This window comes from Pongo pygmaeus, chromosome 13, assembly GCF_028885625.2.
Source record: "Pongo pygmaeus isolate AG05252 chromosome 13, NHGRI_mPonPyg2-v2.0_pri, whole genome shotgun sequence".
NCBI lineage: Eukaryota > Metazoa > Chordata > Mammalia > Primates > Hominidae > Pongo > Pongo pygmaeus.
This window is the reverse complement of record NC_072386.2, coordinates 79,947,379-79,969,179: the sequence shown is the minus strand read 5'-3', so window position 1 is coordinate 79,969,179 and position 21,801 is coordinate 79,947,379. Positions and strand designations below refer to the sequence as shown.

The 21,801-nt window shown below is 42.6% G+C and overlaps 1 protein-coding gene across 5 annotated transcripts in view; it reads left to right on the top strand.

The window, feature by feature from the left end:
* SYK (spleen associated tyrosine kinase) overlaps positions 1-21,801 on the top strand; it is a 96,860-nt gene that overhangs the window by 4,573 nt on the left and 70,486 nt on the right. The window contains exon 1 of one of the 5 annotated variants that reach the window (XM_054501451.2): positions 20,723-20,892. The exons of the other annotated variants lie outside the window; for them this stretch is intronic. The gene's annotated coding sequence lies outside the window, so the exon portion shown is untranslated. Of the gene's footprint in view, positions 1-20,722; positions 20,893-21,801 lie in introns of those variants that run through there. 5 annotated transcript variants of the gene reach the window in all.

Genomic DNA, 21,801 nt, shown 5'->3' with positions numbered 1-21,801 from the left:
ATCTCAAGTTTCCATTTTTCTTTCTTTTTTTCTGGAACCCTCCATCTTCTTCTTCTTGTCTAACCGTTGCTCTTCAGTCTTGCTATACATACAGTAATACCTGAAGAATGTTTAGGGGATATTTGGTGTGGGATTTTTCTTTCTTTTTTTTTCTTTTTTTTTTTGGTAGAGATGGGCTCTCGCTATGTTGCCCAGGCTAGTCTCAAACTCCTGGGCCCAAGCAATCCTCTTGCCTCAGCCTCCCAAAGTGCTGGGATTATAGGCATGATCCACTGTGCCCGGCCCTATGGGGAATATTTGTTGACCAAATATGTTTTATATAAATTGCTTATCATACTCTTTGTTGTACCATCTGTGGCATTAATGTGCCTCTTGTTAACACTCACCTACATTTTACCTGTTGTAAATCCACTGTCATAATTATTGAAAATATTTCTCCAGAGCTTTTTAATTCTATGGTTATTTATTTATTGTAGCATAGAACTTTTATGATTTCTATCAGGGTGCATTCTGAATCATGCTTAGTGAAAGATGGTTTTTAACTCCACTTTAACAGTTAGCCTCTATGTTTTACATCAGTGTCAATGTCACTTTTGTATTAGATACGACACCAACATTTTATTATCTGAGTGATGAGAATGTTTATTTTTGTGGAAATGGAGATCTCATGAGACTTTAAGCAGATTGCTGGCCTTCTCTTCAATTTCCTTGATTGATTCCGAAGTGGACACTGCAGTGCTAAGTGGAATTCCCTGGGAAGCTTGCTCAAGTAAGCGTGAGAAATGCTGGATGAAATAAAGTGCAGCAAGCAGGGATAAATATCGTGGGCATCTTCAGAGGCTTTGTGCAGGTAACATGTACAGAGATTCTCTGAGAGAGCCAGTCTCAGCCAGTGCTCCTACAATTCCATGACCCTGCAGTGTGTTTGTTCTTAGAGTGGCTTTCAGGGTTGGCTCTGCCACAGCCTCTTTGGGAAACACTGCATGACCTCTTGCTGCTCCTTAACAAGCTCCTTAGGCTTTGCTTGGTAGAGGCAGAATGTTGTGGTTGTTTTCATCTTAAGTGCTAACAATATATGAATTATGTGGTGGATACAGTGCCTCAAAGTGACATTTATTGAATATTTTTGTAGCTACTGGTTGAGAGTAAGGGTCTGAGGCCCCATTGGGTTCAAGTCCCCCTTCTTTATTTGTAAGCTCTTCTTTTGTAAATGGAGCAGTCACAGGGGGCTTCGCTGTGATACCTAATGGATACCTAATGGAGCTGCAGTGCTCGGTACCTGGTGTGTGGTTAAAACTGACATAACTGTCAGAGCCTCTCCCAGGCGGGCTGACTCTGGGAATCTGCCCTGCAGTCTTGGAGGGAAGGCACGTCCAGATAGGTTTGATGAGCAACCACAATTGCCAAAGTTAGTTTCTCTGACCTCCAAGATGGGAGAACTTTCTAATATTTTCTTTTAGAAAAGTTGTCCATTGCATAACCGATACACGAGTACATATCCTTTAGTACAGGATTCAGATACAGCGAGCAACAGAAAAGCCCTTCTTAACCTCCACCCTCAATCCCAGCCCTGCCCCCAGTCCCACTGTGGGGGAGCAGTTGGAGCTCTAACCTCCCCTCTTTCGTCCTGTGCATTCATGTGTGCATGTGTGCATGTCTTCAGAAGATATAATGGTGGTTATATCTTCTTCAGAAGATATAATGTGTACGTCTTCTTAATACCTTTATCACTCTGTAACTTTCTTTTTATTAATATGTTGGGGTGCGGGGAGGTCTCCATATTCAGTGGTTATTGTAATTTTTATGACAGTCCAGAATAGGCATGTCGATGTTTTTTCTAATTTTTGATATTATAAACAGTGCTGCAATGAATGCACTTTTTCTTTTCATTCTTTCCCTCTCCTTTGCCATTTGCACTGTGCTTTCATGAAACCATCAGGTTAATCTTTATCTCAAGGAAGCCCTTCATCCCTGTCCATCCTGTTCTTCAGTCCATCCACTTAGTTTTCCTATGATTATTTTAGCAAGCAGGTGGTTAATTTCCAAGGAATGTAGTTACTTCTTTGGGATTTTTTTAAGTGATGTATTAGGTTCTTGTGTATTTTATTACTTGTTTGAGTGCACCATTACCCCTGTCTCCCAGGGCATCAGTTCATCTGCTTGCATGCTTGGTGCCTCTCTCTCCTGCTGTCGGCTTTCCTGATGTGCTGGGTATTTCCACGTGTCTGTTGGTTTTTTTTTTTTAGGTACCCTAGGCGTTAGTCTTTTAAGGCTGCATTCTTGCAACCTGTCCCACGTGAGATGGGAGGAGGGCAAGACCTGGATGTGCACAGGGCAGGATGGGCCCATAACTGGTCTGTGTGGTGTGTGGGTGGCAGGAACTCCCTGTTCTTTGTGGGTGTGGCCATGCCTTCCCTATTCAAAAGAAGCCACACACGTGTCTTTTCCTTCGTGGTGGCTTATGCTGCTTTCTTGGAGCTGGGGAGCATCTACTCTTCCCTTGTCCTCCCGCTCCTCCCTGTTCCTCCCTCAGGTCTCTGTCGCTTCTAAGGCATTCCACCCTTGGTCTTCTCCCACCTTGCACCCCCCACACTGCTGCCTGCCTGCACTGGGGGACTGTGATTGCTGCCTTCAGTGTGACCCTGTCTTGCTTCATGCCTTTCAAGGACAGCATTCATTGCCAAGCTACTCATGGAATATCTCCTCAGATCCTCAGCGTGCTATGACTTCATTTTCTGTAATACTGTTTTTCATGTGTCTTCCCCTTCTCTGCATTTATAGCTGTGCATATGCTTGAGGTGGAAGGCCACCACTTCCTTTTGGTTAGCAACACCAATCAGCTGATGGTCATGGCTACGTGAAGGAACTCACAGTGAGGGTGACGGGGAAGAGCCTGGCTAGAGCAGGCTGCATCGCAGGCCTTGGCGTTAGGTTCCCCAAATCACTGCCAGTGATCTTGTAGCTCCGTCATGAAGTCTGTCCTGCTTATTAGGATACTGAGAGTCCAAATTCATAGATTTCTTAGAAGCCTGTTTAAATATGCAGAGTATCTAATTCAACCCGATTAGAAACGGGCTCAGAAAGGTGAAGGGATTTGTCCAACCACTGAGTGATGCTGCTGGGATTAGAATGCTCAAAACTAGGTGTTTCTAATCCAGAACCAGAATCTCTATCCACTACTCTAATAGGGCGTAAAAGAGGATCTGCTGTGCTGCCTAATTGGTGGGCAGGTTTGGAGTACTGTCAGCAGCTCAGGAAAGCCTGGAGAGGCAGAGGGAGGACACAGGCTCAGTGTCAGACATGCCGATTTTACTCATCACCAATGGTTACACAAAACTTGTTTTGATCTTTGTGGCTTTTGCATTGAGAAGTTAAGCATATACAAAAGGAATTAGACACAATCCCAAACCAATGACAGATTCAAGTGAGAAGAGCTGAAGCTTTTATGCATGCCTTCCTTCTACAGAGATAAATTTACTATGCAGAGTGAACTAGAGCCTCGTGGAAAGTGAGCGCTGAGCCCCTAGCAGTGAGTGTCTCTGTCCTTCCCACATCAGACCTCTATGTCTGTGGCTGTCCCCCTACGGGGCAGAACTGCTGCTCTCTGCCTGCGTTGCTGTCATGACTGTTGGGAGTGGACAGGTGTGGAAAGATCTCAGACCCGTTTCCCTCCTGTTATGGAAATGTTTGTGAGGCAGGTGGGACTTCAATGATTTGGTCAAGGAAAGGCAGCTTGGCAGCTGGGGAGAAGGACTCATGCTAGAAAGGCAAGTATTTGTGAGGGATGATTTCCCCAAAGAAGCCAGCAGTGTGTAAGATATTCCCCGGAGCTTATTTCTTCTAAGAAGACTCTGGAAGCTGTGTCAGTGTCTGTTATGGAGGAATGGAGTATCAGTCTGATCAGGCGTTCATAACAAAGCACCACATACTGAACGGCTTGAACAGCCCAATGTGTCGCCTCCCAACTCTGAGCCAAAGAGACTGAGATCAGGATGTCCCAGGGTGGCTCCTTCCAAGGGTTGGGTGGGAGAATGTGCTCCCGGCGTCTCCTTGGCTTGTGGGTGACCGTCTCCAGCTCCACATGGCATGCTCCCTGTGTGCCTGTCTCTGGGTCCAGATCTCCTTTTCATGTAAGGACACCAGTCATGTTGGAGTAGGGCTCACCCTAAGGACTTCAGTGGGGCATAATCACTGCTGTGAAGACCCTGTCTTTAAATAAGGTCACACTCAGAGGGGTTAGGGAGTTAGGACATCAACATTTGAACTTGGGGGGACACAATTCAACCTGTAACAAATGGGTGAGCGAAGACTGGCACCGCCCCACGATGGCCTTTCTGTGATGCTGTCAAGAGCACCAGGGAGCTCTCCAGATACAGAGACGGAGAGACGTCTAAGGCCCCTGAAATGAGCCTGCTGTACAGATGATTCCAGAACTCTGTCAGTGTGAAGACCAAACAAAATCAAGCACATTAAAATACTTACGGTAAAGTGTTTCTTTCACTTTAGATGTGCAAAAACTTAAAGAGAGAGAGACTTATGAGAAGACTCAGAGAAGAAATGTAAGATAAAGGTGTTAAGGGAGACTAACTCCACGAAATTGTGAAGTGAAGCTGCTGTGGGGAGTAGAGCCCAGACCCAGATAATATGCAGGCATGGGTCCAAGGGAGGCTTTGCACACCAGGCGGGGGAGGTGCAGGGCCATGGATGAATGGTCTTGGGAAAACTGCAAATCGTTTGGAAAAAAAAACAAAACTTTGCTCTTTATATCAAAATAAATTCCAAGCTGAACAAAGAATAAAAATATAGCATTGAAATAATAAAGCTATTAAAAGAAAACTTAGGTGAGTTTTAAAATAATTGTGAAGAGGCCTGTCTAAATGTGATAAAACATATGAATTTATATTCACACTCATCACAAGATTGATAAGCATGATTTCCTAAAATTTTAAGCAAATCCCCATAAAATGAAAAAATATATAAATAAGTGAAAAAAATGGTAAGATATATTTAATTTCAATGCTTGTGGTAAAGGATCAATAGCTTTAATATGCAGCAAGTTTTTTCAAATCAATAAGAAAAAAATACAGGTGGGTGCTGACAGGGCCGTTTGGTAATATCTTTTAAAATTTAAAACACAAGTGCTTTCACTCAACAATTTCACTTTTAGGAACCTATTACACATATAAATTGACAAAAGTGGAGAAATACTCATTGCAACATTTTATTTTATAATAGCAAAAAAAATCACTAAGGGAAGTGTAGTTGATTTGTATGTTGGAATCCTATGCAGTCTTCTAAAAAATGTGGAATTTATTTCATACACCAAATATAACAATGTCCAAGTTCTACTAGTGAAAAAGCAAGATGTAACATATCATTGTATTTGTTTAAAAAACTCATGCTGGGTTGGGTGCAATGACTCATGCCTGTAATTCCAGCACTTTGGGAAGCCGAGGTGGGTGGAATTGCTTGAGCTCAGGAGTTGGAAGCCAGCCTGGGCAATATGGCAAAATCCCACCTCTATGACAAATACCAAAAAAAAAAAAAAATTAGCCTGGACTGGTGGTGTGCACCTGTGGTCCCAGCTACATGGGGGGCTGAGGTGGGGGGGTCGCTTGAGTCCAAGAGGTCAAGGCTGCAGTGAGCTGAGATCATGCCACTGCACGCCAGCCTGGGTGACAGAGCAAGACCCTGTCTCAAAAATAATAAGTAAAAAAAAAAAAACTAAAAATCTCACACATGCACATAATAATTTAAGTGATATTGGATTGTTGTTTACTACTTATACATGCATTTCTGCCTGTACATATTCAATCCAGTGTGTACACATGTGTATGTAAATATGTAGCGTGATCTGGAAGTATAAGCACCAAATTAAGAATAGCAGTTTTTGGGGGAGGGGAATAGAATTGGTTTAGAGAAAAAGGTGGAATTTACATTTTTATTCTGCCTACTTCAGTGTGCCTGCAGTATTTACAACGATCAGGAGTGTGTACTTTTTTCAATTGAGAAAAATGATAACAATAAGGTTTGCTTGGGGGGAAAGGGTAAGTAGGATGAGACCAGGAAGAGAAGTAACTTAGAAACACATCATGCATTATGACTGCTGGCACCATTCTGTCCTCCAATGAAGAGTGAGGCTTTGAGGGGTTCAGCAGCTCACCCAAAGGTGAACAGCCGTGGTCTCAAACATGCTTGCACCCTGCTGTCACTCAGGTCCTGAAACCCAGGCCACCTCCAAGGACACTGGGGTGCTCTGGTGTGCAGCCTGCCTTCAGATGTTTCTTAAAGCCACTCCTACTCCACCCCACCCAGTGCAGCAGACAAGATTGAGGACCACCATTTGACAGCTAGTTCATAGGATTTCATAGCACAGAAACACATCTTTAAAGGCTGACGAGGTTTCCACCAAATTGGGATTTATTGGTATGCTGGGTATAATGGCAGCTGTGTGTACCTTTGACTGCAGACACTGGGCAGGCCAGAGTGGCCCCTCCCCATTTGATATGTGTGTGTGTGTGTGTGTGTTTGTGTGTGTGTGTGATTAAGAGAGAAAGGGCTCATGTTTTTCTGTTGCGAACAGTCCTTTCCACGGGAACTTATGTTCTCCTAAGGTTTGCCACTCTGCAGAACTTTTAGAGGAAGGCTTTAGAGTGAGAATGTCAGTGCATTCTCAGCATGCGACTGTAAGACTTGCAGAAGGTGAATGCACATGAAATAATTCTCAGAGGAAGAATATGTGCACTGGTCAGATAGGAAAACTGACCTGTAACATTTTCTACACAAGAGGATTTGAATGGTTTTCGTCTTTAAGATTTTTTTTTTAACATTATGCTTAGTCCACCATGCTTTATTCTGTCAGACCATTTGTCATGTGCATGCTTCATGTGAAATATTTTTTTCTCGTGAGAAGGACATAAGCAATTTCACTCCTGGTTGAAAGCTTGGTCCATAGTTTCTTGGTGTCTGTGGCTTGGCTTCTGGGCCTCGCTGACTGCAGCTGATGGTGACCAGAAGGGCTGTTCTTGTGAGTCATTAGGGGATGGGCTGCTGCTGCTACCTCCCCACCCCAGCCGCCTCCATCAGCACTATGCCATACTCACCCAGAAGAGCCCCTGGACTCATCGCCTGTCCCCGTGTTTACACTTTATAATAAAATCTCTAGAATTGTGGCTTTGACCTGTAAACGTCCAGTTCCAAGAAGTGGCTCTAAAGCCCTCTCTGGGGACAGAGTGGTTGTCAGAAGCAGACCAGGCCACGGGGTCTAGATTCCATCCTTCACTGGAAACTGCTGGGGGCTGGTAGTACCCCATCTGCAAAATGAGGTTAAAAATACCTAACCCTTGGGTTGCTATCAAGCTCAGAGATGCTGTATGCAAAGCACCAATCAGACTGGCTCACAAAGAATAGGCCCTCTGTCAAATGTTCATGGTTGAGTGCGGGATGTCAAGGATAAATAGCTACTGGTTACCAGGGAATTGAAGACAGGGTTCTTTTACAAGCAAAAAGATTTTATAAGAGGGTCACAGAAACAGAGTGACTCTTGCCCAACAGTATCATAAGCAAATAAGCTGTGTCTAGATCCTAATCATGTGTTTAGGGCTCTGCTGGGTTTAATAAGCAATACATAGGGGGTGCGTTGTCCTCCACTCTCACATCCCCAGTCACTAGACAAGGTCACTCCCCCGGGGGGCGTCTTACTCAGAAGCTCTAAAAGACTTTGTTGCATGACTTTGGCCCTTGCTCTTTTAAAATGTCCAGTTGGAGACCATGGCATGGAGAGTTTTGTATACTCTGCTCCCAGCATGGCACCCTCTTTGCATATTGTGGGCACTCTTAAAGTTATTTTTCATATTTTAATATATCAGATATGACTTGGATATAGTCAACTAGATATTTAGAGAAAAATGTATCACCCCCATTATCAAAAGAAAACCCAGAGCCTTCAAGTTTGGCCCAACTAGAAGGAATTTCTGGAAGGGGGAAGTACCAGGACCACACAGACTCTGGTCCTGGGGGTGTGTTTATAAGATGCAGCTCATCATGTTGTTCTCTGTCATCCCTGCTAAGGCTGTTCATTATGGAACCACTGGCCACATGTGGCCACTGACCGCTCAATTACTTAAAACCATTTAAAATAAATGTTGAATTTCATTTAAAATTTAAAATTCAGTTCTCAGTCACACAGGCCATGTTTCAGGGGCCAGTTGCCACACATGGGTGGTAGGTCTGTGTCAGGCAGAGTAGAACAGGTATTTCCATTGCTGCAGCAAGGTCTGCCAGACACCAAGCTGCTCTCAGCCCATTCCCTGAGGAGCCCAGGAGTGATATGAACTTCCACCCACCTCTCCCCTTTCCCAGCTCTCAGTGCCACCCCTTGCCTAAGTGCACGGTAACACTCACCACTATTTCATGTGTTGATACTTGCAGCTCCCAATTTTCTTAAGAGGATCTGACCCTGGGAACTGATGAGGGAACCAGGAGTGCCCTCTCCTTTGACATGAGACCTTGAGTCTTGTCCGTGGGGCCCTGGCCTGGCCCTTTTCGTCCTCAAGGCTGTAACATTCTTCTGCACAACACAACACACGTGCACACACACACACATACACACACAATAATGTTACTTCTCAGTCACCCGGGAACTGACATGGTTCCCAGTTATTTCCTTGCAGCAGTCCTCCAAGCGGTAACACAGCCTTGGAGAAGCTACGAAGTCATGTATCCTTGGGGTAAGCACACTTGGTTCAGAATAGTTTCTGAAAGAACAAACCAGGTTTTTGCTCAAGAGGGTTTTGAGGGACTGGAGAAAACCTTAGTGCTTGTTCCTTTCTCTTCGGTTAAAAAAAAAAAAATCCAACATAGTTTCCTTGAAACATTTGGAACCTGAAGTTTTGTCCATTTTGAAAAGAAGATGTAGAAAGGGAACGTGTTTCTCACGAAGGCAAAACAAAAAAATAAGATGCCAAGCAAGTGGCCCTTGTACTTTCAAGACCAAGAAACAAAGCGTTTGTTTCTGAGAATGCCTTCCGTTTGCTCATTTTATAAGTACTCAAGGCGGGCTGAGAGGGGAGCCTTCTGAGGCACCTCAGTGAGCAGAGGTGGGGTCCTGCCACTGGCCCCTCGTCTCCAACCTTGCCTCACTCCGGGCGCTGGAGCAGAGATGTGTGGCTGGCCTGTCTCTGGAGTTCCTGTGCTGCTTAATTTGAGTAGAGATAAAATGCCACAGGAGAAGTCGTTTTGAAGGGTTTGTGAATTATAGGACTTCCTTTCATGATTCAGCCTGACTCCAGGAAGTGCAGTCACGTGCTGCCCTCCTAGGGGAGCTTCGCCCCACCACCAGCACTCAGGCTCCACTTACTGCAAAAGGCGCGATCAAGATTCTTCTTCCTGAATTATTGTCTTAACAAAATTGATATGTCTAAAAATTGAGTTAACACTTTCATTCACTAAAAATGTTTTCCTGAATGATGCCTTTCATGAGACTTCTTTATACTCCCACGTGAAACGGGGAATGTGCTCGGCTCTGTGCTTGTTCCCCTCTGTTTGGGAGCCTGTGCTGCTGCTCACTTCTGCAGTCAGCTCTGTTTGGATCAGTTTTGAACCCCAGAACCTTCCACATAGAGGTGATAATTCTAGATAATTCTAGAGCAACTGCTTCTCTATCCTGGCTGTGTGCTAAGCTCTCTAGAGAGCTTTACAAGAGAGAGATTCTGAGTGTTAGGGCTGGGAAAAGAGCACCCTGTGTGATCCTAACCTGCAGCTGAAATGCAGAGCCACTGTTCTCAGTTGGAGCTTTTCATTGTTTTTTGTTTGTTTGTTTTGTTTTGTTTGTGAATTGAGCTTACTAATGGAAGCAGGAGCTTGTTCTGTTCAGCGGTCGTGAGAACCACCTAGGCAGCGCAGGCTGCCCTTAGAATCTGGTTCACTGGGCTATGCTGGGCTGGGCGTTGGCAGTTTTAGGACACGTCTAGATGTGTCCCAAGCAATCTGATATTTTGATGTTTATCTTACAGAGAAGCAGGTGTTTAGAAGGCAGATAGCTGTGCTTCTGTTCTTCTGATTTTCGACAGAGACATCAGAACCTTCCACAGTCATTTTAGTCTAACTCCTGAAATCGTTCACTGCCAGCCCTGAGCCTAGCTGGACTATGTGCCTCTGGTTGGACACGTCTGCCACCTCTGAGAATTGTGTGGATGTAACTCTTCTGTCTTCTGGCTCGATGTGTTTCCAAGGAGAAGCTTGAGGCCCAGTAATATTTAAAAATTTTTGGACAAATTTAATCTTACATAATTATGGGGTACACAGTGATATTATATCTGTACAGTGTGGAAGGGTTGAATCAAGCCAATTAACATACCCATCATCATAAATGCTTATCATTAATCCTTCTCTCTATCTGCAACTTTGCAGTCTTTGACTGTCATCTCCTTATTCTCTCACTCCCCAGCCCCTAGTAACCACTATTTTGTTCTCTGTTTCTATGAGTTCAATCATTTTAGATTCCACATATGAGTGAGATCATGAGGTATTTGTTTTTCTGTGCTTGACTTATTTCACTTTGCATAACTTTCTCCAGCTTCTTGTATGTTATCACAAACAATAGGATTTCCTTCTTTTTCATGGCTGAATAGTATTCCATTGTGTGTGTGCCACATTTTCCTTAGCCGTTTATTCCTTGGTGGACTTTTAATTTGATTTTGTATCTTGGCTATTGCGAATAGTGCTTCAGTGAAGAAGCATGGGAGTACAGATATCTTTTCAACATAAATTTGTAAACTCTTAAAACATTATGAATTTTGTTTTTTTTGTTGTTGTTGTTTCTTTTGCAATTTTTTGTTTTTGGCTCATCAGCTATCATTAGTGTTAGTATATTTTATGTGTGGCTCAAGACAATTCTTCTTCTTCCAGTGTGGCCCAGGAAAGCCAAAAGATTGTACATCCCTGCTCTAGAGCTTCCTGGATAAGATGCTTTTTTAACCCCTGTAGACAAGACATTTTTTTATTTCTGGAAATTTTATAACTTTAAACAGGTGTTCTACTCCTTTATTTTAATTCTCTATTTCAGGGACATTAATTTTATATATTTTAGATCTCCTCTGTCTTTCTCAATTTTTCTGTTGAATTCCTGAAGTCTTTGTTAATTCCTATTTCATTTTTCTCAAGCTCCACAGATCCTGTCCCCCATGCTGCCTGCAGTGTTAATATCCATTCATTTTTCCCTGCTTGATATAATAGCCATCATTTCTTTTCTAGCCTTTTCCCCTGATCCCTGCCGGCTTATCGTTGTTGTCATTTTTTGCCCCTTCCTCCCTTTTGAGCTGTTATTTTAACCAAGTGATTATTCTGTTAAGTTCTTTGATTCCATATCTGTGTGTGTGGACATGACTTCATCTGCCTTTTGGGACATTTTTCTGGTGAATGTCCTTTGCCATTTGTTTCTCCTGTTGCTTCTCTTCTTTAATTATTTCAGCATAATTGTACAAACCCAAGGTAGGATCCTCATCTTTGAAATAGATCATGGAGGGGCCTTGGATGCGTTCTAGTCTACCAGAATATTTCCTCCCTTCTCAATAATGTTGTGTGTGTGCGTGTGTGTGTGTGTGAGAGAGAGAGAGAGAGAGACAGAGAGTGAAAGAGAGAGAATGAATTGGTTTAATACATACTTCTCCCCAGTGAGGCTGCCAGCCATTCAGACTCCTCTCTTCAACACTCTAAGAAATGGTTGGCTTTCCATTGCTGTGTATATCCTTCCACTCTGCAGGCCTTGTCTGAAGTCTACAGCAGCCAGTCCCCACTAAGGGTCTTCATGATTCCAGGGCAAACATAGCTGCATTGGGCTGTGCTTGCAGCATGTTATTGCTCAGGATCGGGGTGCCCACTGGTTCCATTTTATTTCTTTATCTGGTTCTTGTTGCAGGGTCATTTCAGAGAGGAGAGGGCAGTGTCTCTGCCAACACCCAAGCAATCTGATATTTTGATGTTTATCTTACAGAGTGACTTAGAGCATGTGGCATTGAAACTAATGGTTAAAAATAAACAAATAAGCAGGAAACAACTTCAGAATGACCAAAAAAGTTCCTGGGACACTCTTAGCTTCTGCCAGCCTCTCTGATGGCCAACCAGGCCATTTTGTTGGCTTTGATCCATTCAGCACATTGAGTTATGGGGCGCCTCCCACGTGTCAGAAGTAGCGTGAGGTATGGGGGCTGTTGCAACAGCTGAGATGCTTCCCTGCACTCGAGTTGTTTACGGTCAGATCGTAAGGAAGCATGGGAGCCCAGCATCAGGCCCTGGTCATGAGTAATCTCATTTATTCGTGACAGCAACCATAGGGTTTTTCTTTGGGAAAAAAATTATAAAATACAGAACAGTGCAGCACCACCCAAATTAATAAATGTTGCCATTTTACCATTTATGCCTTTATTTTTCCTAAAAGAAGAACAGTCCCAATAAAGTAGAAGCTATAACCTTTTATGGATGAGGAAGTGGAGAGTAATCTGCTCAAGGCTGGCTAGCTGGTGAGCAGCAGGCCTGGCTCAGGCCCCTCTGGTGCCCCTTATTTAGGCTGCATGGCTTTCTCTACCTTGCAGGAATTATGCTGGCTCAGCTGTGCAGGTTGGCGACTGCAAATATCAACCCCTCTAATAGAAAACCAGGCAGATTTTTCTCATGCCATCAGCTGATTTTTGGTATATGTAAACAAAACCTATGTTTTTGAAAGTAGCAGGAAACATTTTGTTAGAAAACCAAATGAATACGGGGAGATATGGCTATCAGGAGCTGAGACTGATATTATAATTTTCCAAGTACTAGTATCTGTGTATTGATTTTTACAGTAATTTGTACTTTCCCATCCAGCTTGTTTGTGACCACTCAGGCCCTTGGTGAATATCTTAGAAGTCATTCAAAATGGATAAGAATGAATGTGAGTCACCAGTAGCAGTCTTATGTGAGATAATATATGGTTGATCCTCAGTATTCATGGCTTCTGAATTTGTGAATTTGCCTACTCACAATCACAGTCATTTATCTGTAATCCTCAAATCAATAATCATGATGCTTTCAAGACCATTTGAGATCATACACACAGTGTATTAGTTCATTTTCCCACTGCTGATAAAGACATGCCCAAGACTGGGAAGAAAAAGAGGTTTTATTGGACTTACAGTTCCACATGGCTGGGGAGGCCTCAGAATCATGGCAGGAGGTGAAAGGCACTTCTTACATGGTGGCAGCAAGAGAAAATGAGGAAGAAGCAAAAGAGGAAACCCCTGATAAATCCATGAGATCTTGTAAGACTTAATCACTATTACAAGAATAGCATGGAAAAGACTGGCCCCCATGATTCAATTACCCCCCTGCCCCGGGCCTCTCTCATAACATGTGGGAATTCTGGGAGGTACAATTCAAGTTGAGATTTGGGTGGGGACACAGCCAAATGATATCACCCACCCCTGGCCTCTTCAAATCTCATGTCCTCAAATTTCAAAACCAATCATGCCTTCCCTATAGTCCCCCAAAGTCTTAACTCATTTCAGCATTAACCCAAAAGTCCACAGTCCGAGTTTCATCTGAGACAAGGCAAGTCCCTTCCATCTCTGAGCCTGTTAAATCAAAAGCAAGCTAGTTACTTCCTAGATACAATGGGGGTACAGGTATTGGGTAAATATACCCATTCCAACTGGGAGAAATTGACCAAAACAAAGGGGTTACAGGGCCAATGCAAGCTGAAATCCAGCAGTGCAGTCAAATTTTAAGCTCCAACATGATCTCCTTTGACTCCAGGTCACACAGCCAGGTCACATTGATGCAAGAGATGGGTTCCCATGGTCTTGGGCAGCTTCATCCCTGTGGCTTTGCAGGGTACAGCCTCCCTCATGGCTGCTTTCACAGGCTGGCATTGAGTGTCTGTGGCTTTTCCAGGCACATGGTGCAAGCTGTCAGTGGATCTACCATTCTGAGGTCTGTAGGATGGTGACCCTCTACTCACGGCTCCACTAGGCAGTGCCCCAGTAGGGACTCTGTGTGGGGGCTGTGACCCCACATTTCCCTTCTGTGCTGCCCTATCAGAGGTTGTCCATGAGGGCCCTGCCCCTGCAGCAAACTTTTGCCTGGTCATCCAGGCATTTTCATACATCTTCTGAAGTCTAGGCAGAGGTTCCCAAACCTCAATTCTTGACTTCTGTGCACTCACAGGCTCAACACCATGTAGAAGCTGCCAAAGCTTGGGGCTTTCACCCTCTGAAGCCACAGCCTGAGCTCTACGGTGGCCCCTTTCAGCCATGGCTGGAGCAGCTGGGACACAGGGCACCAAGTCCCTAGGCTGCACACAGCATGAGGACCCTGGGCCCGGCCCACGAAACCACTTTTTCCTCCTGGGCCTCCAAGCCTGTGATAGGAGGGGCTGCTGTGGAGGTCTCTGACATGGCCTGGAGACATCTTCCCCATGGCCTTGGGGATTAACATTAGGCTCATTGCTACTTATGCAAATTTCTGCAGCTGAGTTGAATTTCTCCCCAGAAAATGGGTATTTCTTTTCTATTACATAGTCAGGCTGCAAATTTTCCAAACTTTTATGCTCTGCTTTTTTTTTTTTTAATAAAACTGAATGCCTTTAACAGTCCCCAAGTCACCTCTTGAATGCTTTACCTGCTTAGAAATTTCTTCTGCCAGATACCCTAAATCATCGCTCTCAAGTTCAAAGTTTCACAGATCTCTAGGGCAGGGGTAAAATGCTGCCAATCTCTTTGCTAAAACATAACAAGAGTCACCTTTACTCCAGTTCCCAAGAAGTTTCTCATCTCCATCTGAGACCGCCTCAGCCTGGACCTTATTGTTAATATCATTATCAGCATTTTTGTCAAAACCATTCAACAAGTCTCTAGGAGGTTCCAAACTTTCCCACATTTTCCTGTCTTCTTCTGAACGCTCCAAACTGTTCCAGCCTCTGCCTATTACCCAGTTCCAAAGTCGCTTCCACATTTTGGAGTATCTTTTCAGCAACACCCCACTCTTCTGGTACCAATTTACTGTATTCGTTTATTTTCACACTGCTGATAAAGACATATCTAAGACTGGGAAGAAAAAGAGGTTTAATTGGACTTACAGTTCCACATGGCTGGGAGGCCTCAGAATCATGCAAGGAGGTGAAAGGCACTTCTTATATGGCAGCAGCAAGAGAAAATGAGGAAGAAGCAATAGTGGAAACCCCTGATAAACTCATCAGATCTCGTGAGACTTATTCACTACCACGAGAATAGCATGGGAAAGACCGGCCCCAGTGATTCAATTACCTCCCCGTGGGTCCCTCCCACAACATGTGGGAATTCATTGATCAGTTGATGAAAATATGGTGACCACAGGCTCTCAGGCACATAACCCCTGAGAAGCAATGGGCTACTACTTGCTAATTCAGTTTTGGGGGTGACTTTATGGAACATATAACCTGAAATAATGAGAATAAACTATATTTTACTTCTTTTACAAAGCAAGGAAATAATTTTTAAAAGCAAGTTAAATTTGACTGTTTTTGTAAGAGATATGTTTTTGAAACAGTTGAACTGTTTTATAATACAGAGAAAGTCTCTTTGCCTTACATTTTATATTAGTCAATTAAGTCAGCAGATTTTTCTTGGGCTCCTATGATGTGACTGGCACTGTTTTGGTACCAAAAGGGCATTGCAAAAAAAGTCCAGAAGTAGACAGATCACAGCCTTCAGGCTTAAAAGCAGTCTCATCAATGTGATATTTCTGTTTAAACTTAGTAGCAAGCCCATTGAATTCTCAAAATGAGAATCTGCTAATTATCACACACTTTTCTAATGAAAGAATAATTTTTCATAGTCAATATTTCTAAAATATAATGTCTCTTTCTCATTAGCAGAAACCGATTGTATGGCAGATTTACTTGCACCTGCGGATGCTGGAGAGAGGTGATGATTTAGTATAGTGCACACCTACCAGGCGGTCCTCCTGGCTCCCAGTATTTAGGCCCACAGGACGAGCCCAGGTGATATTGGGCACAGGCTCACTCAGAGGCTATCAGGCAGAAAGCTCTGCCTCACTGCACAGCAGCTTCAAGCATTGCCTTCAGTGGGAGTCTTACTTGCAGTCCACACAGCTCAGGTACAAGGCCCTGAGGTCCACACCTGGAGCTAATCATCTCTTTGAATAACACTGTAGACATAGCTACCAGAAAATGAAAGAAACGGAAAGGCATGATTAATACAAGCCTCACTAGGTTCTTACAGTGAAGATCTGAGAAAGAGCTCCTCATGGCCCTGGCATGGGAGGGGAAAAGTGATAACTGTAAAATACCCCTAGGCTTTCTCCATGACAATGGTTACTCTCCAAGGGAAAACACTTTGCGAAAGCCTTGTCTCAGCTGGGAATTCCCAAGGGAATTCCTCAAGTTCCAGGACCCTCCTCACTTTATCACTTAAAGGACAAAAAACCCATAGTCAACAGGGGTCAGGGCTTCAAGAAAATTGTTACAGAATGGTAAAGGGGTCGAATATCCAAGAAGACATAACAATCCTAAATGTGTATGTGTGTAACAACAGAGCATCAAAATATGCAAGACAAACACTGGTAAGATTGAAAGGAGAAGTAGACAAATCCTGTCTTATAGTTAGAGATTTTAATCTCTTTCTCACAATAGTTGATAAACCAAATAGACAGGATAAAAATGACCTGAGCAGTACTGTCACTCAACTTGATCTAATTGACATTTATAAAATATTCCATTCAACAACAGAAAAATACACATTCTTCTCAAGCTCACTTGGAATATTCACCAAGATAGAGCACATTCTTGGAAAACATGCTAACACATTTGAAAGAATAAGCATCATACCAATTATGTTCTCAGAACACAGTATAATTAAACTAGATATCAACAACAAAAAGATGGAGGTTTTGGGAAATTTCCCAAATAGCTGGAAATTAAATAACAGATTTCTATATAACCTATGTTTCCAAGAAGAAGTCTCCAAAATTTAAAAAAAATTTTGAAGTGCATAAAAATAAAAATATAATTTATCAAAAATTTTGGAATGTAGCAAAAGCAGTGCTTACAGAGAAATTTATAGCACTAAGTGCACACATTAGGTAAAAAATATATAAAGCAAATTACTTGTGATTCTACTTTTAAGAAACTACAGAAAGAAGAGCAAATTAGGCCTAAACCAAGCAAAAGAAAATAAATAATTAAAATTAAACCAGAAATCATTGAAATTAAAAACAGGAAAACGGTAGAGAAAAGTCAACAAAACCAATGTTGGTTCTTTGAAATTATCAACCAAATTGATAAAACTTTAACCAAGAAAAAAAAAAGAAAAAAATGTAGAAGATGCAATTTACCAATATCAGAAATGAAGGAAAGGTCATCACCGTTGATCTAATGGATATAAAAAGATGATAAAGGAAGATCATGAACAACTCTATACTCACAAATGTGGTAACTTAGGTGAAATAAACTAATGCTTGAGTGACACAAACTACTAAAACTTACAGAAGAAATAGGTAGCCTGAATAGCCCTATATCTTTAAAATTTAAATTAATATAACCTTTAAAACAGAAATCATCAGGCCCAGATGGGTCCACTGGTGAATTCTATCAAACACTTAAGAAAGAAAGAATACCAGTTTTCCATAATCTCTTCCAGAAAATAGAAATGGAGGAAACAGTTTCAAATTCATTTTATGAGTTCAGATTTTACCTAATACCAAAACCAGTTAAGGCATTACAAGAAAACAAAGCAATATTACTTATACATACAAAAACCCTCAATAAAATATTAGAAAATCAAACCCAACAATGTATGAAAAGAGCTATGTACCACAGCCAAGTGGAATTTATTCCAGGTATGCAAAACAGTTTCAACATTTGAAAATAAATTAATGTGATCCATCACATCAATGGGCTAAAGAAGAAAAATCGTATGACCATGTTAATGGAGGCAGAAAGGGCATTTGACAAAATCAAAACACTCTTTCATGTCAAAAAAAAAATCTTAAACTTGGAATAGAGGGAAACTTTTGTAACTTGATAAAGAGCATTAAAAAATAAAACCTACAGGTAACATCATATTTAATGGTGAGAGACTGAACACTTTCCCTCTGATATTGAAAACAAGGTAAGACTGTCCTCTCTTACCACTCTGTTCAACATCCTACTGGGAGCCCTAGTTAGTGCAAGAAAACAAAACAAAACTTATACAGATCAAAAAAGAAGAAATAAGACATCTTTATTCACAGATAATATGCATGTCCATATGGAGAACTTCAAAGAATCCATAAAACAACTCTCATGACCAATAAGTGAGTCTACAAGATGCTAGATCAATATGGAAAAGTCAGTTGCTTTCCTATATACCAGTAGTAAACTATTGAAATTTGAAATAAGAATAATTACCATGTATAATAGCACTAAAAAGACAAAAAAACACACAAAAAAATACTTAGGTATAAATCTAACAAAATATGTACAGGATCTGTATGCAGAAAACTACAAAATAATGATGGGAGAATCAAAGAAGATGTAAATAAATGGAAAAGTAGTCCATATTCGTACATTGGAAGACTCAATGTTGTTAAAATGTTCATTCTGCCAAGCTTGATCTGTAGATTCAACCCAATCCCAATCAAAATCCCAGCAAGCTGTTTTGTAGATAATGACAAAATGATTCTAAATTTTACTTGGGAAGGTAAAAGATCTAGAATACCCAACACAATACCCACTAAAAAGGACAAAGTTGGAGGACTCACACTACTCAATTTCAGGTCTTACTAGAAACAGATACAATTTCTGCCCTTATGGGACAAACAGACATTCATCAAAAATTCACATGCTAGAAAGTAAAGGTAAATTAAGTCGAAACAGTGGTCAGTGGTACAAAAGGAAAGCATGATGGTTTTGACTGTGGGGACAGGGACATGTTTATCCTGAGCTCAAAGAGTAGCCTGGACAGTGGAGGATTTTTAGCAGAGAAAAAGGCCACAGCTTAGAACATGTGGGAAGGGAGCAAGGTGGGAGCATTGACAGCCAGAGCTACTCAAAAGAGATGTGGAGGGAAAGGATGTTATGCGGTTTTGGAGACAAGTAGGCATGTGTGGGAGGCTGAGAGGTGAGATGGGAGGGATTGGCAAGGGGTTGACTTTAAGCAGTGTAGAGAAGGGAGTGATCTAAGAGAGCTTGGATTTTTATCTTCATAGATGGATGGAGCTCTTGGGCCAAAGTTCTCAAACTTGAGTTTTTAAAATACAGAACCTAGAGCTTCACTCCAGTTTCTGATTTGGCAGGTCAGGGTGGAACCCTAAGAATTTTCATATCTTCCATGTTTCCTGGCGATGCTGACATTGCTGGTCCAGAGACGCACATTGAGAACCCAGCTCCAGGGAATAAGAAGGAGCTCCAAGTTAGGCAGGAAAGCTCCAAGCTTACGTTTGGATGGGTTGACTATGAGTGCCTTTTCACTGCCACCTGAAGATGGTAGCTAAGAGAAGAGGCGGGCTTCAAATATTGGCTCCACCACATACTGTGTGTTCTTCAGCAAGCCAGTTGACCCTCCTGAGCCTTGATGACCAGGTCTGTGAATCGAGGATAACAGTAGTATCTACCATTAGGGATGTTGTGCACATCAGTTGATACCTTTTGAGTCAAGTGCTCATGGAATAGCTGTTTTGCATTATCCTCATCACCTTCATCATCATAGTCGTTCTGGCCAGCACTAAAGATGTACAGCCAACCTCTTCTGTGGCTGAAGTTTATCTTCTATAAAATGAGAACCTGTTTTTCATGAAGCTGTCATTTTCACAAGTTTGGGGTGCAGGTGCAGATTGCCTACTGTTGCGTTTCTGAACACTTCCCTTGCGAGGCTCCTAACCCCACCCCAGTAAACTCATCAACATGACTCCTTCCAGCTTCTACAGCTCTGGAGAGGGTTCCTTTTTATCTTGTGTTTCCAGTGATGTTTCACGGCCTTTTGTGGAGTGGGCCCTGGCTAAGCTTCTGGCCCTTCTTGAGTGTGGGGGATGTCACAGACTGCAGTGGGAAATTAAAAAGCTGCTTGCTTCACAGAGTAAGGGAATGTTAGTAGATGCTTGAAAAGTACCCTGAGGGAGCTGGTCAGAGGTACTCTGTAAAGTTGCATCTGTTGCTAGCACCATGAGCAGCTGTCTGACTAGGAGGCCTGGGAACAGGGACAGAGAGAGCTGGCACCCTTCCTTCCTCTGCCCTACACATTGGCCTTTCCGCCATTGAGAACATCTCTGCTTAACTTTTTCAGTCTCCTGGCTGGCAATTAGCATCTTGAGGTCTCCATTAAGATCTTTTCAAGGATGCTCTTCCTATTTGGTTCAATCTTCTGGTTGAATTTGATACATGTTATGATGTAGGACTTTTTTAAAAAATATAAAACAATCAGGAAAACGTTGCTATACCCATCCCAGCAATTCAAGACCAAGTTCATTTTGGTAAAAACACTTGGGAAAGGGCATTTCCAGGCTGGCTAAGCACTAAATGGCACAGCCCTGTCCACTGACTCCCTCCTCAACTGGTGTGTGTTCTGGAGGGATCCATGTCTCAGAGCATTACTTCATTTTGAATGTGCAATTAAAAGAGGCCCCATGCTGCTGGGGATCTCACACTTCTGCTTTCTGGTTTGTTTTGCATGCTGACACTTTGAGGAAAAGCCCACTTCCCTAATTACAGACATCGTCCAGCAGCAGGAAGCACTCTGGCTTGTTGATGCCTGTCTTGTGCTTTCTCTCTGTTTCAGCTGTTTTCCTTTTAAGATACTCCTCTCAGATTTGTGTGCTTCTTCCCTTCCCACATTCTATCCTGCCCAGCGCCTGAGATTCCAGACCTGCGTTTGAATCCAGGAAAGGGAGGTAGGTCAAATTTGTAGGAATCAAGCATATTTAGAAACCCTAACCTCAGGCTCTGCGCATCTGTGGGTGTCTGTAGGAGGGATACTTAGGTTTCATGCCTGCGTCTACGTTTCTTCTCCTCTGCTGCCAACATTCTTCCACTGAGCACATGTCCATCTTGAGCTGGAAGGTTTAGCGGTTTGCCATTTTGTCTTGCCGGCAGTTATGAGGCAGCTAAACCATCCTTCTCTCCTTCCTATAACCTATGCCACTTTGCTTTAAGCATTGGGTATATTTATGTCTCAGGTTTATGAAAGACAATTATAAAAACTCAGGAGACCATCATAAGCTCCTGTAATATCTTGCAGTCCTGAGTCACCCGCAATTACTTTTTAACTGGCTAGGAAAAAGAATGCTAGCGATTTTTTTAATAGACATTCAGTAAAACTCTAGATATTTCTTAATCCACATTTACTGTGTCCTTTTTGCTTAAGTCAGGTGTTTTGGTTTCTCTAGCAGCTGCAGGATCCCCATAAAGATTATGCTCATAAGGTAGTGATAGAAAAGTAAAATAGAGCCTGAAAGCGGGAAACTTCAGCAAGGCACAGACAAGAGATGTTAGGTCTGCCGGCTGTTGTCATTGCAGTCCGCTGTGGCCTCAGGGCCCCCACCCCGCCCCACCCAGGCCTTCACAGCTGAGTAGGAAAGGATCTTGGGATGAGTACCAGGGCAGGATCAAGGAAAGCCTGCAACTGCGCTGCCCTTCTCATCATCCATGTGTGGTTTGCCTAGATAAAAACAATATAGTAAGATCTATCAGGCATATTCAACGTGAGTTCTTTTTTCTAGCGTCTTGTTGGTTGTTTGTGTTTTTCCCCAGAGAAGAGTGAGTGACGAGGTGGCCCTGGGACATGGTAGATGGTGCAGTTC